Consider the following 27,789-nt stretch of genomic DNA (forward strand, 5'->3'; position numbering starts at 1 on the left):
TTGGGAACAGGGATACTGGGCTACTTGGGAAAAGGCAGGAAGGCAAAATCCTAATGCTCAGAAGCCCAGTAGTATATACAGTGCTGATAGTGAGACAAAGGGCTGAGAGCAGCTGGATGTGGTCTGTGCAGTCTCATGCTGGGACTGCATTGGTGTAACAATTTCCGTCCCTTAGCTGGATTCATTTGGGACTTGGCTCTCAGCAAGCTGTGATCAACATGTGGTCCTTTCCACTGCCCTGCCAGGAAGGAGAGAGGACGGCAAGCCCCATCCCCTTGGCCAGTCTTTGCCAGGAACCATTCTGGGGAGAGAAGGGTATTCAGTTGCTCTCCCAGCTCCGCGGAGAGACTGGAGATGCCAGCTGGTAGGGGGAGCTCATGCTGGAAGTAGATGGAGAATCAGGTCTTATTACTGCCTCATGTCAGGGCTCTCCCAGTGTTTGGAGGACTCTGCACCGCTCAGCCAAGTGCTGCTCATGAGGGTGCAATTTGCAGCAGATTTGTGTGGGTGGGTCTCCCTGGAGAAGAGTGATACTAACCCAAGCACGGAGCCAAATGGCTTTGCTTTCCCAAGGATGACGAGAAGGTAAAACAAGTTATGGCTAAAAAAATACTTTGCAGCACAAAATCTGGAAGCTGTCACGAACGTGGAATTGCAATTAAAATTCTGAGGTGCTTGCAGCCTCACCATTAAAGAGTGGGTCATCAGGATCCTTCTGTTGATGACAGCCAGGACATGTCTATTGCTCTTGGTGTGATGGCTGCAGGAATGTCATTAGGCAGAATTTCTTTGCAGAGAATAATTGTGTTATTTCAACCTGGAAAATGTTACTCATTTTAAGAGTTAATCAAGAGGCACAAACCCTGCCAAGCAATAGATCTGCGTTGAAAAAATTACATCCTCACCTGACTTTTCTAGCTTCATCTCTGAGAGATTGTTTCCCAGGAGTAAATAACAGAGGCTTTCATCCATTGGGCAAATACAACCCTAGCATGGTCTTCCTGAAAGCTTTGGTTGTCCAGAACCGAGAACATATTCCAGCACTGCAGGCAGGGGTTACAGTGCATAGAGCAGAGGGCAAACACAAAAGGCTCTTAAGTATTGCCTGTGGCTTTAGTTCAGCAAAACACTAAGGCACTTTCTTAGCCTGAAATTGTAATACGAGCAATAGTCACTTGTCTACTTGAAGTTAAGCATGTGGTGAAGCACTTTGCTGGATCAAGGCCAGCATGTGCAGCATGATGGTACCAGATGAGTAATCAGCAGTGGGGTCTGAATGCACGCACGTGGACTGATGGCATTCCCTGGGAGCTGAGCTCCCAGGCCAGGCTTTTGGGCTGGAGGCTGCCACACGCGCCCCTAGGAGACGCACAGCTCCTGGGCTGGGTGATGCACATGGGTGATGACAGCTGGGTGACAGGCACATCTTGCTGACATGGTGCCAGCAACGCCAACAGCTCTGCTGAAGGAGCACAATGACTGTACCAGAGAATGCCACCTGAGCTCTATAGGCATATGCAAGTGGTGTAAATGTTGGGGGGAACTTCTTTTCACGATGAACATGTGTTTTGTTTTGCTTTATTTTTATTGCTCTGTGACAACAACAGCAACAAAGATCTCGTGAATGAAAGGCGGTATTTGTTAGTAAGAAAAATGAGACACATTTTGCCTATTTAAACATATCTGAGATTAGGCAAATGTGCATTCCATTAAGAGATTTTCTTTTAGGAAAATACCTAATGTTAGCAGAGAGAAAGTAACTGCTAGGGTTACACTGTGCCACGCGGGTATTCTCTGTGACCAAGTGCCAGGAGCTAGATTTCATTCATTAGAAACCATGCACAGTTTGACTGAAGTCTGTGCATGAGGGGATCTGGCTTTTCAGAAAATGCAGCATGGGATGTCAAAAATACTTTTGTTCTAAAATGAAACAAATAAAGACACATTCTGGATTGCTTAAGAAGTGCACGCAGAAAGACTCAAATCTCTTCATTTTGCTTTTGATTTTTGATCCTTACATTTTTTTATCTGTTTAAAATTGAAGGATTTTCGGAAAATAAAAATGAATCTTTCCCTGAACCAGTATCATTTAAAAAGGATACTTCCCTGCTTATGAGCTGTTTCATTTTGGAATTTCTCCTCTAAACAAAATGCTAAAACCAGCTTCTAGATTTCTTTTCCATGGTGAAGGAAATACCTTTCCTTAGTTAATGATTCTTTCATTAAAGAATATGGAATGCACTCTGAAAGCCTATTTGATGAAAGATGGGCTTATTTCACAGCAAGCTGGAAAGCAGTCAGCTCTGGAAGGGTGATGTGAAGGTTTTCGAGGGCTCAGGAATTCACAACGATTAGACACTTAAGCTAAGATGCTTCCCAAAAGGGATTTGGAGCATGGAGCTCTCAGCTATGTTTGGTCATAAATATTACTGAGATTTTAATACCACGTGTGGCAAGCCATCTTAGACTTCAGTGATACTCAGAAAGGCTGTCTTACAGTCTGAAAGAGATCTTTACTGCCAAATACTATGTCTTAAAAATGTATTTGAGAGTAGCTCTGCCTTTGGATTTAGCAGAGTGTATTGGGATGTAGCTTACCCAACAACATGAAGATGTATTTCATCAGGAGATTTGAGATTGGTTCTTTTTTTTTTTTTTTTGATTGCTTGTGTGCATTTCTTTGGATGGAAAAGTAATATATAAAGCAAAAGTGAAAAACTGGGGAAAAAATGAAGTTTCCAGAAAAACATTTCAGCTAAATTTGTTTTGATGAATTATACCCAAAAGCAGTCTTGTGTGTGTGTGTACATATACACACACAAACATATATATATATATATATATATTGCTTTCAGATACAAAGTGGTCTTTGTTAAGAAACGGTCTGACTTAACCCCAATCTTAGGCAGAGGCTTCTTATCTACAGAGCACCCAGTAATGGAATAATCCTATTAGAAGCATTTCAGATACAGGTAACTTTATGAAAGGCACCCAGCTATTCTGGGGCAGGACTCCTGCCTCACCACTTAATTATATTTTCTTTCTCTACAAAAATGCAGCTATCTGAAAGGGTAATGAAGTGCTTGCTGTGAAGAAGGGGAGCTCACTGGTTCATTAGCAAAGCAAATGATTTGCCTTTGGCACTGGTTAACCTTCAGGGCCAAATGCCAGTCTCAAGTACAGCAACAGGAAAATAGTGAGAGGCAGTCTGGTTTTACAGAGGCAAAACTTGGTCCTTACCCTTCAGTGGGAAAGTAAATACAGTATTGCTGCTTTCCATCCATCATGTCAGGTACTAGATGGCTTGACTAGATTACTGAGGCCACACTAACAATGATGTTAGTCAAACTGAAAAATGCTCTTTAAAATGGGATTCTTGGAATTTAGCAGGAAAAAAAAATATTTCCTCTCCAAACTCATTATACTTACAGAAAAATTTGGGGTGAGAAAATGAGACAGCTTTAAGGGACCCTCCTATCTCTATTTGGAGTTAAAACCATTAGAATATGGGTGGGTGTCTGATTTCATTGGATTTGTAACAACTTTTGGAATATTTCTGGCTTAATTATGGGAAAACTTGTAAACATTAAACCTGTCAAAGCTACTCATTTTTATCACCTCCTCTTGTAGAGTATGTACTGATACCAATCTACCTACATGTCAGTTTGTGTGGCAGAGTATTTCACCAGGCTTACTCTGTCTAAAGGCTGGGCCAACTGAAAGGGAGTGCTGGGGGTGATGAGTCCATGAAAGACGGTCTGTACCAACGAGGAGAAGAACCATGATCCTTTCTCCTTTCTATCTGCAGTATTAGGCTCTCATTTCTGTGGAAGATCTCTGAATGGGAAGTCAGAATGGAAACATCTTACTCTGAGCTCTGGGAAGAAAAAGTTGGCCATAAGTAGAGAGTGGAGAGGAACTAAAAAAAAGTGAAGCTACATAGTGGTGGGAGTACAGAGTGACTTTTCTTCATTGACTTTGAAGATCAGAAGTGACTTGTAGGTCATCTGGGCACCATAACACAGACTCGTGGTCTATGGTGGGCCCTGAAAATCTCACCCTGTTCTTTGAAGTTTTCTGCCAATCTATGTTTCTTGAACTAGGCTTCCTTTCTGTGCACTGTTGTTACCCCATGTATCAGGTCTCCCCACTGTTCCCACATATGTTTTTCCTGCCATCCCTGTTGTCTCAGCAGGAGGGCGGAGATTTGTCATCCAGTGTGACTTTCAAAGGTATACAGGGAAGGATTCCAATATTATTAAGCTTTCTCACATTAGACAGTTAAATTTATTGTTAATATGTTAACAGTTTTCTCTTGGACTCTCAGTCCTTTTGCATGTTGTGTTTGAATCCCTTTACTGCCAGTGCAGTAAAACTTTGACTACATCTAAAAGCATTCCCAATAAATAATCTACATCTCCACTTATGTCCCATTACAAAGGCCTCTGTTTGTAAAACTCTTTTCTTATTTAATGGATTTTTTTCTTGCACTCAGCATTTCCATCATTTGTAACTGGATCTGGTGCGAAACCTTGTGGAATAAATTTTGATCCCACTGTATAAACTGAGAGTAATTTAAGTGTCATTAGAAGGGCTACTCCAGATTTGTACAAGTGGAACTGTGAGAAAGGTCTATTAAAAAATAGGTAGATCTGAAGTTGCAAAATAAGGCATCACATGCACTACAAAGCTGCAAACAGCAAATTCAGGTACAGTATGCGATGCAGTTGAATACAGTTTCCCAAAGGTATGCTCGTGCCTCAGTCAAGCATGTGACTAAAGGGCTAGCAGCATTTGGGCAGTCATGGAGCTTCTCCAGCCTTTTCCTAGAGGCTTCCTGCTACTTGCACGGGATGGCAGTGGGAGCCATGGGGCCCTGCAGCACCCATAGGGGCAGGAGGAGCCTTGGGGAAGCATTCAAAGTGAGGAACGTGACAGATAGGGGGCACTGGCTTTCCTCATGGGCAGTCTTGCTGAGCTCTGCACCAGCAGTATGGCTGTGATTCACATCCACCCCCTGCCACGGGCAGATTACTTCCCAACGGATGGGGGCCCAGAGCCCCATCCAACCTGGTCTTGAACACCTCCAGGGATGAGGCACCCACAGCTCTCTGGGCAGCAGTGCCAGGGCCTCACCTCCTTCTTACTGAAAAACTTCCCACTGACATCCAACCTAAATCTCCCCTCTTTCCATTTAAAATTATTCCACCTTGTCCTATCGCTATCTAGCTGTGCAAAGAGCTGACTTTCCCAAATTTTGACTACTCTGAAAACTTTCATCTTGGATGCCATCTTAGGGTTAATTTTTAGGAAAACTTTTTTCAGAAATTTAACTGTTTCCATCTGAAAACAGGGAAAAGGGAAATTTTTTTGCTTTATTCTATATATATTCTATTATAAATAAATTTATTTATTGGGTTGGAAGGGGTCTTAAAGATCATCTAGTTCCTTTTAAATTCAAATTTCAAAGATTTTCCTTTGCAGTGCAAGGACTATAAAATTCCACTGGGGTTGAGGGGAATAATTACTTGCTGAATTCCTTGTGGAATCATGTGACTTTGGGACCTTGGACTCTGCGTAACTCTACACACAACCCGACCGCAGACTTGGTGACAGACCCTCTGCAGCTGGCCCGACATGGTAGTTTGCCTGCATCCAGGCAGGCACATGCTGACCTCACCCTTGGGAGCCTTGCAGCATCCTTCCCTTCCAGTGTGCATGTGTGGCAGGGCACAGGGATTCTTCAAATATTACTGGCTGTGCAGGAGATCTGTGTATTTCCCGTTAAAGGATCACACATTTATGTATCTCTCTTTTCTGCTTACTTCACTGAATAGGAATATTTATGATTCCTTGAGGGTATTGCTGGTTTTCTCGCTTACCATCTATGGGGGGTAAATAAATTCTAGATTTTGTCCTAAAGGAGAGGATATCTGCTCATTATTTTATAGTGAATGCAAATCTTCTTCCTTTTAAAGTCTCACCCGCACAGTCTCCAGCTTTGGCTAGCTCAGGGTCATGAGCCTAGTGCACATTTGGCTAACATGTATCTCTGTGGCTCTCCTGTGCAAGCCTTTTCCTTAAGCATATTCAGCAACAGAGATGCTTGTGATGAGTCAGTGATTGCATTAGTAATTAGGGTGTTTTCAAGCTCCTAGGGGGGTTAAAAAGACTCAGAAAGATCAGGAGAAAAGCAAGTCCAAGTAAGCATCACCTGGGCTGTTTTCCTGGCCAGCAAACTGCTGGCTCTGTGCTCTTTCATTTGCCTGGACCATGGCAGTTTCAAAGACTGTTGCTAAGGCTGAACTGAGATCCCATAGACAGTTGGCTCAAAGGGTGAGTGTGAGTGCAGCTACAGGTGTTGGCCCAAGGCAGAGCTCCAGCAGCACCTCTGTTACTGCCAGACAACACATACAAGGCTTTCCTGGCAACTAAGCAGAGAACAATTTCTATCAGAAAGAGAGATAAACGTAATTTTCTGTTTCACAGACAGAACTGTGTGCTGGCACACAGAGGTGGTGGTGAGTAGAAGCCTTTGCTGTGGCGCAGCTGTCTGCAGTGCACACAGCTGTCTGCAGGGAGCACAGCTGTCCGTGTGGCACACAGCTGTCTCTATGGCATGCAGCTGTCTCCACAGTGCACGGACATCTGCAAGCTGCTCACATGGCACACAGCTCTCTGCATGGCACTCAGCTGTCTCAGGGTGCACATCTCGGTGGGGATGAACATCTGGCTCAGAGCTGTCTCAGGATGTGCATCTGTCTGCAGCTACAGAATTCCTGTGGTCCCATTCTTCCCTAACCAGATTTGCCTTAACGTGGTTTAATGGAACCTATTCAAATTCATGATATTCCTTAGAAGGAGCTGAAATTCTGGGGATTCACAGCATCTGAGCCACCAGGGACACAGCTCTTCCAGCCCTTGAGCCAGGTGAGATGTGGGCAATGTGTGTGCTGGGGGCTGCCAGACACTGCAGATGGTATCATGTCAGCTGCTGACCTGCCTGTGGATGCAGATTGCCTGAGCCTTGGTAGAAGCCACAATTACCTTTGTATGACTTTATGCAGGTCAAAAACTTGGAAGGACAGGCCCTGAGAACGGGAATTGGATGTGACAAAGTAATGTGACATGTGTCAGCAAGGCTTTAGATAAAGCTGGTCCTGCCCTGAGCAAGGGAAAATATTAGAGGAACTCTGAAAATCCCTTTCAGCACTGTGAGGAAAAGTGGAATCCTGACAGCAAGTACACAATGTAACTGTTACACATGGCCATGGACAAAATATTTAATAATACTGAATAATTAATGGTACCACTGCCAGCTGGCTCAGAGACTCACTGGAGTTGGGAAAGGTGCCAAAGCCATTCCCACCCTACCTGCTCTCCCATCTTCCCTACACATGTGGCAGAAATACTCAGTGCAGCAGAGACTGCTTGGCTGTCAGGAGTGCGACAGGTTTATGGAGTCTGGTTTGAGTTTTCTCAAGACCAAAGCATCCTAGGAGGAATAGTCATCTGGTGAAGAGAGCAGCTGCCTCCTTCACTCAGGGGAGCAGTAATCCTGTGGCGCAGCACACCTTCAGGAACCTTATTAACTTCAGACCTCTGCTCTCTGCCTAATGGACTGTTCTTTATGGACTGACAGTGGGATTACCTGCTCCATAGGTGGCAGCACCCACCCAGGTGTGCAGGGACCGTGGTCAGGAAGACTCGGCAGGGCAAGAGAGGATGGGATGCTGGTGGGAATACACCAGACTGGGACCAGGAGAAAGTGTTGTTCTGTTAATGGAAGTGCTGAGTAAACAGATATCCTGCTGGGTCGGGGAAATGTGGTTTATCCAGAATATCCCAGGCTTAGGTTTAATGGTTTTCATCCATCACCTGCCTCATTTACATATTACAGCAATTGACTCAGATCCAGGTGAAATTCAAAACCTCAGGCTGGCATAATTCCGTTCCTCAGGGTTTCCTTGGCAATCACATGACATTTAATAAAATTGCTAGAAGTGAAATAATCCCATCATAATCCCAGAATAGTCCCAGCAGCTCCATAACATTGGAATGCGGATCTGTTGCAGGGGATATTTCCTTTGCAGTAGGCAGGCACTGGTATCTAGCAGGTGGGAGAGAAGTGATGAAAAGGACTTGGCATTTGATGTGAAGGCTTAGAGTGTGCTCAGCTCTGCTGTGGTCAGATTCATTCTTGATCGAGGACAAGGGGGTGGAAGCAGCCAGGAAAAGAACTGTTTGCCAAAGTGGTGGTTTCCAGCTCTCCTTACAGGTGCCACAGAGTAAGCACCCAGGTCTGTCCTTCCTGTTGCTAGCACAGGATTGGACTGGAAAGTGAACACTTGTCTCACAGAAGGTTGGAGTTTTCCAGCACCCCCTCCTGAGTGACCTTCAGCCACTGCGTAGCACTGTTTATGGGTTAGAGAAGCAAAATGCCCCTCAAAATGGTCAAGTTGACCAAACTCTTCTGGAATGTGTAGCTGTACCCAACATTCTCCCTTACCCGACACTGCTGGTGGAGTACAGAGAGCACTGAGAGGTGCCTTGCGCTCAGAAGGATCTTTTCCTTTTTTCCCCATCCTGGGCAAATCCACAGCCACCAGGTAGAGCCATCCCACAGTGACTTGTCATCGTTCCCGACAGAGGCTATTAGGAGTATTCAGAGTTGTGCTGGTACACAAAAACATTAATGAGAGACATCTGAAAACACTGAATCTCTGTCCTATGGGAAATGTGGATATTTTAGCTTCTTTAATCTTGAGACGAAAATGAAAGGAAGAAAGGAACTAAGAGGAAGGAAAAGTCACAAGAATTAACATTTTTGTTGGATGGGAAGTCCCCGGAGATGCAATTTGAAACTTCAAATATGTTAATTTTCTACGGATAAGGAAGTGCTGATGGCTTTGATGTGACAAAGCCTCTAGAAGTAGTAGCATTTGGTGTTTCAAAGTGGTGATGTGAAAATGGGATAGGAGTACAGTAGTGGTGGGGTCAAATGACTCACCCACTCCACTTTGCTGCTTATCGGAGGCATATGTACTGTAAACCCTGTAGTTGCTTGTACACATTAAGCTCAATCTAAAAGTAGATTTATTTTCCAATTTTCATTTTGAATGCCTGATCTTGAATACCATTCCTTCTGGCTTCTAGTAAAAATATATTTATGCACATTACCTTGTGTATCAGCATTGCTCTTTGACTTTTCCTCTTATGCAGCTTCTGCCCACCAGCATCCTTTTGGAAGGAATAAACACATTACCTTTTCAGCTCTAGTTTGCTAACTTACACAGACCAAGCAGGCTACTAGTTCTTTCTCTCAGTAAACTCTCCAGTTTCCCAGGCATCCTTGTAGCTCTTGTTCACACTGGATTAAGGATGACCAGACTTGCAGACAAAATCTCATTAGACCCCTGATTTCTCAAATTACTATTTCTCACTTCATGTGGAAATACCTCTTCAAATTTCTCTCTCCTCGGAGTTCTGCTTTCCTCTGTCAGTACTGTAGTGGTGACCCTGAGACACCCTGTGTCTGAGAGCTGCAGAGCTTTGTTGGTTCCCAGCAATTGGCTATCCAGCCAAGGTGCAATTTCTGAGCCTGACCCTTATGTCTCACCTCTGTGAGACATTTTTCTCCCATTTTCCTTGTTCTGGTCCCTAAGATCATCCAATCTTTCCTGTGTACGTTACAATTACATGAAAACTGGCACTTTCCCATGTATGCATTCAATTAAACCCATGTTTCATAAGAAGCTTTTAATAGTCTATGCTTCCTGTTGTTTTGTGTATTCAAATCAGTTTTCATAATTATTTACTTCTTTTTTTCTTAGCTCGTTTTTGTCATCATCCTGCCACTGTTCTGGATTGGCCTTTTGGGGCTGGCAACTGGTCTTGGAAAAACTGTGTAAATCTGATGTAATACTACGCAAACACAAAATGTGTCTTCAGATTAGCATCAGAATAGCAGCATTGCTGAAGTGATTCTGGGTTAACTGGGACTGAAGCCTCCCTAGTGATTCCACTGAGATAACTTCTTTGAACAGAAGAATCAGGACCTTACCCAAACTGTAGATAGCACTGCATGATAACAGCAGCATACATTGAAGGGGATGTTATTCCTTTGGCTTGAAGCCCATGTGAGGCAGCCAGCAGGGCATGGTGACTGAAGAGCTGAGCTCCTGCTTTTGTCCTACTCCCTCTGACCAACCATGGGCAAACCATTAGCTTTCATGAGGTATTTAAAGGCCTCTGAGGACGAGGGCTGGGAGCTCAGCTTTTCAGCAGAGCTGGAAAAGTCGACTCTTGTCTGATAGGAGCTCTCAGTGGGCACAAGAAGCAGGTGCAGGTTATGGAGAAGGGTGGCTAAAAGGATCGTATGCTCTCCTCACCAGGTTTCCTGCAGGTTTCATGAAACCTGGAGCATTAGCAGGTCTTATAACAGTGAGGAAGCCAGGAGCTGTGTCCAGCCCTGAACTGGATGTAGTTGCCTCTAAAAATTCTCACTGAGTGTTTGGATGCCTCTTTAGGCTCTAAGTATTTCTGGCACTTCAGTCCCTTTTAATTTCATCAGCATTTGCAACTGTAAAAGAGAAATAACTTCACTTCTCTGCCAAGGTTGTTGCTAGGATTAGTGCATTCGTGAGTGCAAAGGGCTGAGATACCGCAACAGCGAAAGTAATAAAGGTCCCTGAGACGTGCATCTCTGTGCAGTCAGCATGGGAGTTTGCCAGCATTGTGGCGGGGCTGATTGTTTGAATTAAGCCTCAACATATTTGCAGGAAGAAAGCTGTAAACAAAGAATACAAATGTAACCATTGTTATTTGCAAATCAACTTTCAAGACTCTCGCCAGATTATAAATCTTGACTGCATGTACCTCTGCCGTTTCTCAGGTCTGAACCAAAAATATTTACTGAGGAAATAGTGTTTGTAGCGATGATCTCAGAGCAGTGCAACTCATTAGCTGGTAATGTGCCTGCAGGCAGTACTGAAGATTCGATCCATCTGGAATTAAATAGCAAGGGATAGCTGGAAGCTGTATTCAATACTGATGGTGGGAAAAGCCTTACAACTCCTTGATTGCTACACATGAAAGCTGTGAGCCATCAATAACCAAAAAAAATATGATGTGCCAGCTATAGTAAAAGTAACAGTAGGGCAATGCTGTTATCTGAGGTCATTCCACCTTCGTCTTGTCAAAAAGTGATAGGGGAAGGGCATGACACAAGCCAGATCTCCAGCATATCCCTCCCTTGTCAGTAGGACCTAATTGGCATTAAATACTGAATGTGTCTGGCTTTAATATATCTCCTCTGGTCAATTACTTCATCCACTCAAGCAGTGGAAAGCTGCCCATTTCACGTTTATAGAGGATAGCTTGCTCTAAATTGCTTTGGACATCAGGGGCCCAAATGGCCCAGCTGATATCTTTTTAATAAATGTTCAAAACATTTCTAACTTGCCCCAAGCAAGGGAGACAAAATCATGCAGGATTAGGAGGGAAGGGGCTCTTTTCTGTACAATACATCCCTTTGATACAGCTTAGAAGTGAATGCAAACACTAGAAACCTGTTTCCATCCCTGTCAGCAGTGTCACTGGGAAACACGTAAAGCACAATAGGGGAAGGAAGGTGAACTTTGTCCATAGCACATTGGACTGTTGAGCCCATTTGAAGGCAAGCGGGGAGATGATGCTCCACTGCCCTTTTGCTCTATGGTTTTCCCCCTAGCAAGGGGGAGCAGGAAAGGTGACAGAAGCCTTCATGGCCTAGTAGGACATCGTGTTTGAGGTTCGTGCCAACCTCACAGCAAGTTGTATTGAGAAGCAGAGGCCAAATGCCAAGTGAAGGGATTTCCTTCTGGATTCAAACTTGATTATCAGTTCTGGCCATGGGCATGCTGAAAATATTACTGCAGGATGAAAACTGCCGATTGCTGCCTCCCACTCCGTCTGGGAGCATCTTTATTGCAAACTGCTGTCCGAGCAGGATGCCTGTCTCCAGTGGGTCCAGTCTGGATGGAGTGGGACAGGGCTGTCACACTATGGGGCTGCCAACGTGCCTTGCCAAATTCGTTAATACTAATAGGGAGGGAATGAGTTTTGACCCATTAGTTGCCGGGTGTTTCTGCTGCTCCCGAAATGGTGGGGCACTGACCTCAGCCAAAAGTCTGCACTCTGTATTAATAAATGAAGCACTTGAGCAGCTCTGGCAGATTGATAGGCTTGTAAAAAGCAAGATGGAAAAGGGACCTCAAAGCCCCATCTAGCTCAGTGTTTCTTTGGTCTGCCATCAGGAAACTCATTGTGAAAGCAATCCAAAAAATCTATTGTAAAACTGTACCCACCCACCCAATACACTCTTATGCATGCCAAAACCTAGCGAGGGGGGAAACTAAACACAGCAAATGGGTGCTCTGAACTTAACTTCACTTTCAGCCACTTGTAAATGAAAAACACTGTGGAAATGCTGCACAGGAAGAACTGCAAGTTTCTTTCATATGGCTTATGTGGCCTTTCATTTAAAAAAAAATTTCAGAGTTGCTATAGTCCAGACTGTGTCTGTGTTTCCCGGGGGGTGAGTTTTAACTACTCAGAGTCTGATCTGACACTTGCAGGCATCTGAGTTTTCTGGCTAAGTCAATCCCATTTCCCCATTTGGAAGTCTATCTGTGTGGGACCAGAAGAACCTGCCCAGAGCTCCAAAATGGGAGGGATTCTGCACCTTCCATCTCCAGGGCACTCCAGGCTTTCATTAATCCCCTCACTATTGCAATTTTCATTTTATTCTGATGATATTTACAGTAAATGGACTCATCTGTGGCTGCTATGGCTGTTTCCATAGCGTTTAAGTGTGGAATATCAATAACATTGAGTAAGCAAAGGGGACATCAATGTGGACAGCATCTTTTTCTAATGTTGCCTTTTTATTTCTTATATTATATATATATTTTTTTATTTTATTTTTTTATTATCTATATATTTTTATAGCTAAATCTGCACGTTTTTCAGGTAGTGTTATTTCAATTGTTGGATGTCTAAGTGGAGCCCTTATCTACTTACTGCAATTTTGCATTTGTTGTTGAGGCACTAGCAAGTTCATGCTCATTTACCAGACCAACAAATAGCTTTGTCCAGTTGTGCATCTGCACCAGTTAAGTTCAGGAACAAGAAGGAAAAGGAAACCAGGAGGGCTGCAGGCAGGAGAGGCAGAGCAAGCTCCATCCTTTTGGATGAATGCAGTGGTAATGCAGGAAAAACAGACTGTACTTTTCTTTTTCCTGTTTTTCCTTTTTTTTCATCTTTATTTTTCTTTTATAAGTTTTGCTTTTTTGCTTATTTATTCTTGGAAACTGGTCAGATAATCTTATGGACTTTTTGGTTTGAGGAATGAGTTCTGGTCCAGTGTCTGGTGCAGACTGCAGGCAGGTCACCTCCCCTTAAGGAATTCAAGCATGAGTATTTCCAATACCCTAGAACAATTCTCCACCAAAGGATGAAAGAAAAACCAGGCAAAGTAAATGCTTCAGCTACTGGCCACATCTCACCTGAAAAGAAATTTCACTTCTGAATTTGCAACAATTTTTAAATGAGATTAAGCAAGGCTTACTTGATTTAAAAAGGACATGTAAAGCCATATAATAGCTTTACCTGATTGTATCTGCCGCAAGAACAGCGCTATTATTATGTGCTATTGCTCTGAAAAGACTCTTTACAGCCCTCTGATATGCGGAGCTGCCAGCCACAGGGTGCCACATGGTGATGACAACCTGAGGGCAAGATCTCCTGTTAGTGCCAGTACCTTTCTTAAATGGCATCTAAGGTTAACTTAAAAGTGTTGCAGTAGCCTGATTTCTGAATCCTCATTTGAGTAGAGAATGTATGCATTCTAATATAGGAATGCAAATATTATCAGTCTTTTGGGTTTTCTGAGTCAGGTTTTTTAAATAATAACATATTAAACGGTGCTTTATTTCACTTGATTTTACAGCATTATGTAAATAACATAATGTATGCATCACAGAGTGGATAAACTGTCTGTGTGTGCACAGTCAGCTGCCAGCTGTCTTTGGAGAGATTTTAGGAGCATGCAGAAATGGTGCCAATGGTGCTGAGTTGGGAGTACACACAGCTGGATGAGTGTTAGCGCTAATAAACCTCCCCAGAACCTCTGCATGGTGCAGTAATGCAGCGATAACTGCTGGGATGCTGCAGACTGGCTCTGGAGTGGAGCTGGTAAGGCTGGTGGGCCCCAGCTGGCCCCCTGCAGAGCAACCTGGCAGGCAGAGTACCCTGAATCCCAGAAAAGATGCAAGCACGCACAAGTTGCCCTTCTGCTGTGCAAATATCCAAGCCTCCTTTCTCCTTCAGTAATTCAGCATGTTTCCAAGGGAGCGGTGATGTTGTTTCTAAAACTGCTGGCTGGTAAAACACTCAGAAGATGGACACTGCAGTATAAAGCATTGCTGCTTTGACCTGGATTTGTGTTCTGTCATGTTTGGAATGATGGGTCTGCGGCATTCCAAGATAAAAGTGTGGCCTGGAGTCAAAGGCAACATTTAGCTTAAGGAACAAATAATTGCGGCGGCCAACCCTATTTGTACAGCCTCTTGCATGCTGGGAGGCTTCTCCAGCCCCTGGGGTTTCTTGATGATGCTGAGGACCTACTAATGTTTTAACAATCTCTGAAACACAGAAATCAAAATTTCTAAAACTCCCTGCCCACATTTAGGTTTACCCATTTTTTGAACAACTGTCCAAGCTCTAAACCATTTCTGTCATTTGGTTAGAGTCCACTCATTCATTTTGGATGTTGGACCTGGGAGAAGACTCTTACACTTGTGTTCAGCACACTCCCCCTGCCTTTCAACCAGGGTGCAGAAGAAGCCAGCAGTTAGTTTTGGGGTCAGTTAGAGAGAGGATTTTGGTAATGCAGCAAACAGCACAATTGGAGTTGTCATATCCATTCGCTCATTCAGTAGTTTTGCTCTCACACCACGTGCTCTGGTGACTAAGTTAATTATGACAAGTCAAAGTTAATTTGATCCTAGAGACTTTAGAGGATGCATCTTTTTGAGGCTTGGTCATACTGACATACGGACCTCTCTGGGACTTTTACCATCTCTCAGACGCAAGATGATTTCAGTGGTCTGCAGACATGAAGCACTTCTGGAATTTCGTGCTGCTGGAGACAGGCTACGTAAATCTAATGGAGTTTTAGTATTTCTTTTTAGAAAATTGTTATGTATGCATCAGTAATAGAAGTTACTTACATTGTAACAGCCTTTTCTGAACTAAAGATAAGGAGATGCTCCAATTGATCGGAGCTTCCCATCCATTATATACTTCTGTAAATAAGAAAAGGCATTCCTAAGCTCTGGGACTTCCCACTCTCATTGGCACCACTTCATTTACAATCCCTTTCAAATCTTGCCTGAGACTGGAGGGGATTTCTGAACCAGCCATTAAGTTGGAATTGGCAATGTCTTTGTTAGTATTTTAATGCTACATTCTGCTTTGGGACTCTGGATCTGCTATTTGAGGACAAAAGCGATAACAGAAAACAAGGCATTTCTGAGAGGCAATGCAATTTGTATGTGGCATCCTTATGTTACCCTTCTTATGTAGCATGGAGCTCTTTATAGACCCCTCTTTGATCCAAGTTGAACTTTAGCCCTTTGGAGTTCAGAGGTTATGTCAAAAAACTTTCTTCCTGGCTTTTAATGTCAGCAAGTGGAGATTTAAGCCCTAATAGTGACAAACTCCCATTGTTTTCTGCACACCAGGATTTAGTTGGGATTAAATTCAAGAAGGTGTAGAGCAGGTCTCTTCATCTTGTTGCTGGTAATGGTGTTTCTCCTGGGATCTTCAGGTTTTCAGGAAGAAACTTGGTGCCCAGTCCGTGTCTTCATGCATGTCCTGACCACAACTGCCTTGGTGGAACATGTTAAGTGTAATCCCTGCTTATCCCATCTGCTTCCATTTTTTCTGTGTTGATATTGGCTGATGGCGTTTAGAGACATGTAACAAGTAGTTGGTGCCCAAAGAGCTTCCCCCTGTTTAGTTTCCTCATGGATAGCTTTGTGGGAAGAGAAAATGCAAACATTTTGCTCACAGTACTATTACCATATTCAAATTGTAATTTTATCAGTCCAAATCCAGATGAGTAAATGCTCCATTTCCAGTAAGCTTCAGCCTCTAATAAGGAAAAATATCTGAAAATGAAGGCAGATGCTGCCAGAAAGTATTTCTTCCTCTGGAGGGAAGGGAGAGAATAAAAGAGCTCAGCTGTCAGTGAAAAATTCTTTGCCTGGAGAGATTTTGGAAAGTTTCCCTAGTCACAGTATGCAAATCTTTACATACCTCTCATCTGTGCTCTGTACTTCTAAGAGCTATTAATGCACCTAACATAATCAAGTCTTTTGTAAAAAATCACAATAGCCTACTTCAGTCCATCAGCCTGGAAGTGACAGCTTGCTCTACCATGAAATGCAGTGAGTGCAGAACCTTACACAGTAGGGTCTGCTGTTTGCCTCTGATCTGCAGCTCCATCACTGCCAGCGAGCAGCTCCCACCTGGGCAGCTCCACACTCTTTTCAAAGGCTGCCATGGAGGACCTCTGTAGAGAAACTTGAAAGGAAAGGCAGCATGGAACGGAAAAGGCCAGGGTCGTAGTGGAGCACAGATTACTCCTCAAGAGCAGCCACACAGCGTGCGAGACACTTGGCGCTTCCTGGAAGCACTGAGTCACGAGGTTTCCTGCATTAACTAGCTGGCTGCTGGATTTCCAGGCGGGCACTGCAGGTCAGCAATGGGATTTTGATGACTGCAGCAGGCAGGGCTGCAGGAGGGCACTTGCAGGGATGTACAAAACTCACATCAGGCTCACTGGCTACTATAATGGGGAATAAGGATCTCATGAATAAGTCATGAGCTGGAAAGGGAAGAATCAACCCGCCATTACATCCAGATGTGGACCTCTTGGAGTGTGTTCAGAGGAGGGCCACAAAAATGATCCAAGGAATGGAACACCTCCCCTGCGAAGGCAAGCTGAGAGAGCTGGGGCTGTTCAGCCTGCTGAAGAGAAGGCTCCAGGGAGACCTGAGAGCAGTCTTTCAGAATCCAAAATGAGGCTGTAAGAACGAAGGGGACAGACTCTTTAGCAGGGTCTGAGGTGATAGGACAAGGGAAAGCGGTTTCAAACTATAAGAGTGGAGATTTAGATTGGATATGAGGAAAAAGTTCTTTAGAATAAGGGGGCACTGGCATAAGATGCCCAGAGAGGTGGTGGATGCCTTGTCCCTGGAGACATCCGAGGTCAGGATGGAGAGGGCTCTGAGCAATCTAAGGCTGGTCGAGCCTTAGATGTCCCTGCTCATTGCAAGCAAGTTGGACTAGATGACCTTTAAAGGGTCTCTTCTGACTCAAATGATCCTATTATCCTTCCAAGGCAAAGAAGGAAGGCCAGTACCCACTCTTGGGAAGATGAAGTATTTCCACACTTACAGCAGCTCCTCCTCAGGCAGATGCAGAAGTCAGAGCCTGGCTTGGCAATGGGACCTCTGATCTGTCTGTTCTCTGCTGTGTCAGATGGCCCACCAGTGCTTCTGCTGCTTCACGCTTTGCTTCCCTCAGACATCCCAGATAAACATTCCCTCTCTACCCTGGGGAATTCCTGCACTCATGTTTCTCTCTGCTCACAGCGGCTGCTGCGGGGTTTCGCAGTGTGTCAAGGCCTATTTAGGATGGTTGCACTCTGGGGACTTCTCTGGGACCTTAACTGGCATAGGAGTGTGATCCAGCATGGGAGCAGCTGTGTCTTTCTAGAAGCTGGCTCTTTAATTGGAAATGCTTCCAAATGCTCAATTTGTCTCCGAGTTGGGGCAGCCTGTTCTCTGAGGAGAAGTGAGAGCAGTACAGGGAGAGACAGGGCCCTTTTGAACTGTGGTGTACCAGCAGAAGCAGCAGGGTGTGAGCCTTGCTGGCAGTGCTGAAGAGCAAGCTCTTCAGCTTCTTTGGTTCTGTTCTCCAAAATACTGCTATCCAAAACCACAGACCATAGCTAACCCATGGCTACACTGCCTTTGGGCTTGGACAGATGTTCCTGACCTTGCTATCCTGTTTTGCAGCTTGGCGTTGTGCATTCCTCAATTTCAGGCATCATCAGTGAGTCTGGGAAGAGAACCACTCACTCAGTTTATCCAGCGCATCAATTTGCTGCTCAGAGTGAAATCATTCAGTAGTGGGAAACACATAAAGAAGACATATACGGTTTAATGTAGCAAACTCTTAAGACAAGGAGATTACCGGATGTATCTGTATTCAGTCCAGACCTATGAAAGAGTAATTTTCTCAGCTATTGCAACTTTTTTGCATTAATTCACCAAAGTTTTCTGTATGGATGGAACATGTGTCTTTTTATTCAGTATCATTAATCAGTGCATCACGGATGGTGGTGAAACTCTTTTCTCTCCACAGTCTTGTTCTTCTCATCTCTTATTCTTTTCACACCTTCATCCTCACCATCTCCTTTTCCCCTATTGATGCTGTGACCTAGATTGATGCACTCGTCAGAAGTTTCCTGTACTTTAGAGGAGAGTGAGAAGGCTGTAGAACTTCCAGACCTTGCTGGGGACTCAAGGCTAAAGGCCTCTTTTGTTCCAAACAAAAACTTGGCAGCCACGCAAGCACTCCTATGTCAGTGCTCTCTTCTGGTTAGGGCGAGGGTCTCTTAAGTGCCGCTTTGGAGGGAACAGCAGGGAGGCTGCCTGCTGGGTGGACACCAGGTGCATGGTCCTGGACCACCAGCAAGCTCTGAGCTGCAGGTTGGCCCAGAATCAATCTGCAGTGTTCAGAAACTGGAGGGAAAGAGATGAGGAGGAAACAAGGCCAGATAAACCCTTCCTGTAGCTATGTACTCCTCTTGGATTGGAGGAGAGAGATGCTGCAGCATGAATCCTTGCTGTGCTGCAAGGTGGCTGTCTGTCTGTGAGGGGGGCAGCCAGCACACACCATTTTTGCGTGATCACCCAGTGCTAGGTAGCTTTGGCTCCTTTCCACCAGGAGAGCATTGCTTGATATCTACCCAGCTCTGAGTGGTATCTGCTGTGTCTGCTGTTGTCACCCCCCTCACCATGTCTTGGTGCCCATCGGGAGTGGCCAGCAGGTCCAGGTGACCAGTCTGCCCATGCCCCAGCTTTGGGAAGGAGCAGGGGCTTGGTAGCACGAAGGGGATCAGTTGTGTGAGCCCTGGACTCAATAGTTAAGGCTTGGTCAGCTTCAAGTTGTCACTGTTTTGGCAGCTGAATGCTGAAATGTCTCTGAACACCTGTGATCCAGCAAAAAAAAAAAAAAAAAAAAAGGAAAGAAAGGATGAGGTTTTTGGATAGATTGCTTACTGCAGAGTTACCAACTCCCAAGTCTTGTAGCACTGCTTTAAAAAAAAAATTATCAGCCGCCAGACTTAGAGCACCTTTGAGAATAGGAGTTTACATTTCTTAGCTTAGTTTCCAAAGGAAGCCAGGCTTACAGGATCAGCATACCTATCCATTTGTCTTTCAGTCCCTCCCCAGTGACCTCAAAACTTTTAGCAGACCAGAGAAAAGAGCCAAAGTCTCAAAATTTTTAAGTTCATATTAGTCTTGCAACACTGGGCAAGGGAGGTAAGGAGTGGACCTTGTTAGAGACCTCCCGAAGGAAAGACGAGCAGGACTGAGTTGTCATCATGAAAACTCTCCTGAGGTTGGCAGAGCTGCAGCCCATTTTCCTGATGATGAACCATGAGATTAAGTGACCTGCTACCCCTGCCATGCCCCAGGCTCCCATGCAAAGACATATCAGACACAGTAGCAAAGTCATCTGTGGCAAAATAAGGATAATTGCACTCACTTAACATGGAAATAAGGCAGCAGAAAAACTGGATGTATATTATCTTTTCTGACTTGTAAAAGATAGAGAATAAAAGCTCATTTTTCCTTTGATTCTGCAACATGTTGAACAAGGGGAACATGATCTTAGTTGGGATCCATACACTTAGTATAACCATATTAACAGTAAACAAATGCATAGCAAATGATGGTACCTGTTCTCAAAGGGTTACTACATCGTTATTTTTGGACTCAGACCATGAATAGCAGATTAGGAGCTCTGCTTTTCCTCTTGCAGCTTTGTTTGTTTTAAAGGCATTATGAGATCACCTAAAAGTTAGTGAAATCTTGTTTATCTGATATTTCTTTAACTGAAGAGAGAAAAAGAAGATCATCTCCTCCATTTCACTTCCTCTAATTGAATTTTATTTATGAATCCACTAGATAAAAGTTTTGTGAGCAATTTCTTATTTAGCTAAAAGAAAAAAAAACCCAAACACTTTCTTAACAGCTGACTTCAGACCATTTAGGCGGCTCTTTTACTTTTAATAAAATAACTGGGTTTCTACAAAAGATATTTTATAAAGTGATTAAGAAGCCCATACATAAAGGTTGTCTTTGCATTCCACAGCAAGGAAGATGATTGGTCATTTCCATGCAGCATTTATTTCTCTCTGTGTTAGCAGGCTCTCAGGTTTCACAATGACAAAAAAACATGCTGGGAACTGAGGGACAGAAAGGGATCTACAGATTCCCCTTTTGCACAGCTCAGAAACAGGATGCTTTCTTGCTCATCCTTCAGTAGGTGCTGCTTGGCCAGAAGGACTTGACACCATGGGAGCAGCACCATCTCCAGAAGGGGCACTCAGCCCTTGATCACTTGCAAAAGGGACATTTGGGAAAACCTAAAAGCATAAGGGAGCCGGCTTCACTCTGAACAACTTGTCCCTTAGTCTCCTTAGTAAATGGTTTTCTAGATAATGGTGAGAGAATTTTACAGGAACACTTGCTGCAGTGTCCTATGGGGAAGGATTAGTTTTACTGCTAGGGGTAGTGGTGATGATGACAGAGAAAAGATGGCAATGGTTCCCCATGACCCTGAAGTGGCAGGGACATGCCCGTGGTGTGTTAGACTCTTTCCCTGCCCTATTCCCTCCCACTGAATACATAGCTTGGTATTTATCAGCTACTAAGGCAAGAGTCAATGAACTAATTTCAAGGGGTTAGTACGGCTACAGACTCACTAAAACGCCTAATTACCATGCTGAGGTATGTGAGACTGCCATGACTCATTCAGTTATACCTCACTTTTCTTATTTCAGGATGAAAATACCCTCTGTGAGTATAGGTTGTTAGTTGTTTGTATTAATATGCATCCTATGGCATCTGGGAGGCTGGGCCCCGAGGTAGGATAGAAAAAATCCATTGTCCTCACCAACTTGTGCCAGTATCACTGGACATACTAAGGCCTGTCATCAGGGGCAACTTTTTTAAAGGCCAAGTATCGATTTCCGTATTTGTCTTTGAAATGCTAATGGCATTGATTAGCCAGCAAGGAAACACCAGAATCATGGAATGGTTTCAGTTGGAAGGTACATTTAAAGGTCATTCACTCCAACTCCTCTGCAATGAACAGGGACATCTGCACCTAGATCACAGGATCATTAAGATTGGAAAAGACCACTAAGACCATCCAGTCCAACCATGAACTCATCCCCCCATGCCCACTAACCATGTCCCTCAGTGCCACAGCTACATGTTTCTTGAAAACCTCCAGGGACAGTGATTCCACCACTTCCCTGGGAAAACTGTTCTAGTGCTGCACTACCCTTATTTTCTGAATTACAGTAAGGTCCAATAGCTTCCTTCCCTTCTTATCTGTCCCCATTCTTTTTGTTCTGCTTTTACAGTCCATTAAAGACTTTTAGTGCTATCCCACCAGCCCATCCCCATTGCTTTTCTGGGACTCCAGAGCAATGGGAACAGGCTTTGTGGCTCTGGTCCCCATAGTGTGTCCCTCTCAGGCTGGCAGCAGGCAGGCAGGTGCCAGCGCAGCGCTGGGATGCTGCTGGTGTCCCACCATCCTGCCCTGCTGCCAGCCATGCAGGGGAAATGGTTTAGCAGGCAGCAGCTGAGCCAGAGATGTGTTTAGTCTCAGAGTGTCTCAAAAAGTCAGCCTCAGCCCCCAATTAAGCGTTTTATTGCATTTTTTAAATGTTTTGAAAAGTTTTCAAAACAGTTGGGATTATAGGGGAAAAAAAAACAACGTAGGAAAAACAAACACTGTTTCAGGCTGCAAAGTGGAAGCGGCTCCTTCCGACTCGTTTGAATTTTTTATTTCCCTGCTTTTAGTTTCTTCTCAGTCCCATTGTCAGAATTAGGGTAAGGTCCAAGAATAGCTTCCCTCCCTTCATAGCCATCTCCATTCTTTTCATTCTGCTTTTACAGTTCATTAAATATATTTCATGCTATCCCATGGTGCCTGCATCTGCATTTTGCATGCCTGCATGTATTTTCTGAGAGCAGGGTTTGCAGTTCACCTTGCAGCCTGCTCACCCCATGCCCTGGGCAGCCTGCACAGAGAGGTTGTCCTGACACAAAGGACACTTGAGCCACAATCTGCACGCATTGTGGCTGTTTCCAAACTCATGACCCCACATCCAGACGCCAGCTGCACTTCTGCAGCTGAACTTCCACCAATCTCCCAGCCCCTAGTTTGGCAACTGCTGCTGCAGTTCATCGAAAGTTTGTCAAAACCCATCCAATTCCACAAACCCCACAGTTCCAGCAAAGCAGCATTTTTCCACAGAAACCTGTTCTCTTGGAAATTTCCCAACCCAGTTCTACTGAGAGCCATTATTTCTGAAGTGCTTTTGTAAACATTTATTGCAGGGTTTTTCTCAATGACAATAGCCACAGACTCGGGCTGAGCTTAATTTTGCAATTTGAAAATCTCACTCTTTCTTGTGCTTTGGCCAGTTGGAGGAAAGGAGAAAAACTGTTTGCGTCTTTCAACACCGCCGCTGCGGTTTGGCTGCAGGATGTGCTGCTGAGCGCCTCCTGGAGAGGACCCTGCCTGACACAGCCAGGCTGCAGCACTTGGGGCACTGTCTATGCATACTGGCAAAGATACCCACATTTGTGTAGTGTCATTGTCTTATAAATCTTCACTATAAAGGAAAGTTGAGCGGTGTGCTGGGAACTTCGAGGAGATGGGAAGAAACTCAGTTTGGGGTGCCTCCATGAGTTTCCTTTGGTCTTTACTATGGAAAAGGCATCTGCCTTCCCTGGTGCCCAGATCCCTTTCCCTGAAGGTGCTCCCCATGCCGGAATGTGGGTTTTGCTCTTCACAAACTTTGTGTCCAAACCTCTCCCTCAGAGTTGGATGCTCTGTGCTCCTGAGCCTGTCTCAGCAGCTAGCACACCTCTGGGGATGGTCTGCCCTTTAAACATGATTTCTGCTAATCAGTCCTCACCTGCACACTGCCCATCCATCTGGCTGCACGCTACTGGATTCCACTACCGAGTTCTCCAGGAGCCATTTGATCCATTCCCCTGGGTTGCAGGAGGCTGTCCCCTACAAATGAAGGGCTGACAGTGCATTTGCTTTTCTCCTCTGCCAGATCTCATTCTGAGCAGACCACTGTGGCAGAAAAAAAGCATGCAGGATTTTTGCAACCTTGCTGCTCTTTAGTAAGAATAGTTTAGTGAGTATAGCACATAACCAAGAGGAGAAGCAGCCAGAAAACTCCCAGAACCTTTTACAGATGAGCTTGTTGCAGCTTGTCCTTGCACTGCTGCAAAGGAGTCAAGGCAGAGAGAAGGAGTCTCCTCTCTGCAGGCAGCCCCTGTGCAAGCGCTGAGTCTGTTGCTGATCCATGCTGGTCTGAACAGTGACATTGCTCTGCAGTGAGACGAAAGGCTGCGCAGCCTTGTGCTTAAAGCTCGCTCCAGGCCTCCCTAACAAGCCCAGTTACATTTAACATAGACACCCCAATGAATATATGAAACACATTCGTGTGCATAAGGCAGCAAATGGAGAAAGTAACAATGATTTGCATCAGGTGCCTCTAATTTGACCATTTTTTCTGTTCCTTACCATGTCTACAACAACGTTTGAATTACAGCCCAGAACATATCCTCCTCTAAAATTGCTTCAGAGGTAGAAGAAACCACACAGAGCAGAGCTGCATAACCCTCTTTCCTCCTTAAATCATTTCATATTTCACAGGTCCTACGGAATGCTTTGCAGTTTGGGGAAACGGCCGCTCTGGGACACCACACATCCCATTTTAAATAATAGCCCAACTGTTGCCTGGAGGAATATTAGTAGCATTTGCCAATTTCAAAAGGATTGTAAAAGAATTTCCCATTATAGGATTTCACAAAGCAGCAATTTCTGTATCATTTATGCCTTGTTATGTTTCAACATCTCTCTAAGTTTATATATAATTTATAAAATAGGAAAACATGCTGGTAGAGGCTTTCCAATTTTCTCTCCAGAAAAGATTTTGCTCCAAGCGAGAATACAATGATGTTTCTGGTACCTGCATTTAGATCGAGCTCTTTGGACTTACAAAACAATTACCATTCTGCAGAGTACCATGACATCCTTGCTGTGGTCCTTGCCCTGGGCTGGGCCCTTGCCTACTCACTGCTTTGCTGTTTCCCTTCCCCCCTATTCTGCACACTTGAGGATCCAGCAGCTGTGCCACTGCTGCTCTGCCCTCAGCTGCCTGTCACACTGCTGGAGCATTGCTGGGGTGCCTGCACAGACAGGGAGAGAGACATAAGTGCCCCAATGTTTGTGCAGTTGCACAGCTGGATCTGCAGCAGGTGTGAACATCAGGGCTCAACATGTAGCAGGAGAGGATGTAAGACACCTGGAGAAGTCCAGGTGACAATGCTCAAGCCCTCTGCACTTCCCTGCAGAGGCTGCCTCAGAAGGTTTGGTTAGAGTCAGTAACACCAAGCACCTGTGCAAAGCATACCTTTAACTGCATGCCCCAGCCTTCTCAGCATGAAGAGAAAATGGAATTCAGGCAGGGGTCTCAACCTGTGCTCTGATTGCTTCCCAGTTATATAAATGGAGGAGAAGGATGCCCGTTTTGTTCTCTAGAAAAAAAGTAATCAGAACTTGATTTTTTTGGAGTGTGAACTTCTTGGTATGAAGCATTCTCTAAGAATGCTCCACTTCTTCTGGGATTCAAGAGACCAGTGTCTAATTTACTGTCCCCCTAACTGAGAAGTAAGGGCTTTGTGGACCAGACACTGGGAGTTCAGGCTTTGTTGAAAAGTGGAAATCTTGGCGCTGAGGGAGTATAAAGCCAAGGATGGAATCTTCTCTATGGTTCACACAGCTGCTGAACTGAGAGTAGTTTTCTGGTCTGCAAAACTGGACTTGACACCTCAGGTTATGTTCTGATATGTAAGGGTTGGGTGGCAGCCTGGAGGAGGCTCACCACTGGGGCTCCCCATGCAGCTCCATGTCACAACTGGGAGGGAAGCATGCTGTGCTGCTGTGGGCAGTAAGAGCTGCTGAAGGCAGCTGTGCCTTGAAACCTTCATCCTGATTTCTGGAGCTTGGATGAGTTACATGAGAGTTCTGTTTCTCAGCAAAGAGCACAAGAGGTCTAGCACATCCGTTCTGCCTTTACTGGGGACACCATCCTTGTATGACAGTCAGCCAAGTGCAACATGCCTGCGCCTCGACTCTTACAGTTCCCAGCTGTAGCTCAAACCCACCTCCCTGGGGATGTAAACCAAGGCACCAGCCCGACTGCAGGAGCTGCTCTGGTACAAGCACACTGTGCTGCTGTCTAGGGCCCGTAAACCTCAGTGGGCACAAAGCCATGGGCAGGAACATCTTAAACACTTCTCTGAGCTTTGCCAGAGCTCATTTGTCAAAGTATGAGGTCTTCAACTGAACATGATCTTTCCTGAGCAGAAGGCACCAGCATTGCTTGAAAGATCCGGGAAAATTTTAAGCTGTAACCACAAAGTGCAGTACAAGAACCACAGCTGTTTCTGTGTACACCAAATTCAGGGGAATCTTCCAAATTTCCCCAAAGTGCCGGTGCCTGAACCCTGAGTGGGAGCCACAGGAGCTGGGGGTGCTTTCTCTGCCACTCTGAAGGAATAAGGCACTGTGGTGCACAGTGCTGTTAGATCCAGCAGTTCTCAAAATGCTGAGAGAAGAGGTGAAGATGAGCAGGAGAGAGATGGAGGGGAGGGGAAGGAGTGACTGTCACTGCAGGTGCTTGGAAAGATTACTTCACAATGAACAAGCACATCATTAAAAGCAAACTGAGAATGCAGCAGCAGTCAGCATTAGAGTGAGCTGGGATGGCAAACAGGGTAGGTGACAGCAGGGAGTTTGGTGGGCTGGGGGAGTGTGTGCTTTGGCACTGGCACAGTACTTGTGTGTGATCCCGGCAGAAGTTGTGTCTTGATTCCCTGGACCATGAGATGGATGGAGAGCAATATTTCTTATCTCACAGTACTTTTTTGGGTCTTAATTAATTTATATCCATAAATCACTGTGAGAGCACATGTAGTAGTATCCATTTACTGTGGAGCTTAAAATGTTAGAATCATTTTTTCTCTTTGACAAAGCACAGCACAAGGTAAATATTTTTCCAAGTGAGAACCTAATTTAAGTATCATTTTGAAGAGAAAATAGCTGAAACAGACTAATATTGAAACAGGGTGTCAGTTAACCACACATAACTTTCCATGTCCAGAGTTGGATCTCTGACTTGTGAACTTAGAGCCTGGAGGCACAATGGATTACTGTCCTATATTCCACGCATTACAATAAAATACCGATGACTGTAATCCTAGAGAAGAACCCAAAGACTGCAATCGACCTAAAAGAGAAGGAAGTGGGCAGCAGAGCTCTCAGTGTTTCGGAAATGTTTACTTGACAAATATTTAGCGAGCTTGGAGGTATTTTTGAGAAAAAAAAATGGCATGAGTTCATGTTGATGAATGTTTTGCTACTGATTAAATCTGAGCTTGTATAAACTGTGTGGTGACAAAGAAACCTGAGACCGTAATGAGGAAACAGTTGGGTAGGATGTGAGAGATTGAAACCACAGATATTGCCATCCCCAGGAGAAATGCTTTATTCTAAGGACTGGAAATTAGTTTGGGACTATTGGATTCCATTCAAGGAATAAGTCCTATTATGTACAATATCTTCTAATCTTTATCCCAGAAATTGCCTTGAAAAGCCAGATCTTGTATTGCAGTAATTAAAGGAAAACATATGTGAAAAAAGATGCCTATTTCTTGTCTGGACCCTCATTAGCTTGTCCACCATAAAACACCACTGTGGCTCCAATCTGTATAGATCAACATCCCTCCACACATCCCCAGATGAAGAGTGGCTTTGAGCCTTCTACAGACACAGGGCTTCCAAGGCACTCAGTTTTGGTTATGCAACCTAGCCTGATCCTCCAGTATTCGTACATTTCTGCAGCTACCCTTCTTTGTGCAACGGTTACCGCCCAAATCCAAGTTGGACCATCATACTTGCCATGATACATTTTAACATCAAGTGTTGTGTATTGTTTTTTTTTTAACATAGAGTTAATATTTTTTAACATAGAGCCTGAAGTTTTGAAAAGTGGTAACCAAAACACAAGTTCCCTAGCTCTCAAGTAGGACATTAGTAAAACAACGCTGGATGTACAAAAATTTTGGACATCATGCTGCTGATATCATTGGTCCACCTGGTCATCAAAGCTAGCTTAGCTTTGAAACTTTAGGCCAGATTTTATTGGAAAAGAACAAATAACTTGTTACAATACATTTCTGTATTTCCAGGGTAAAAGTCTGCCATACCTTGAGTAACTTCCATTTGACATTACTAACATTTTATTGCAACACACTTAATCCATGTTGTATATCCCTGCTCAAC

The 27,789-nt window shown here is 44.4% G+C and overlaps 1 long non-coding RNA gene across 1 annotated transcript in view; it reads left to right on the forward strand.

Moving 5' to 3' along the window:
- Positions 1 to 27,789, forward strand: part of LOC110399643 — a 52,116-nt gene that overhangs the window by 10,554 nt on the left and 13,773 nt on the right. The window lies entirely within an intron of this gene.

Source organism: Numida meleagris, chromosome 5, assembly GCF_002078875.1.
Source record: "Numida meleagris isolate 19003 breed g44 Domestic line chromosome 5, NumMel1.0, whole genome shotgun sequence".
NCBI lineage: Eukaryota > Metazoa > Chordata > Aves > Galliformes > Numididae > Numida > Numida meleagris.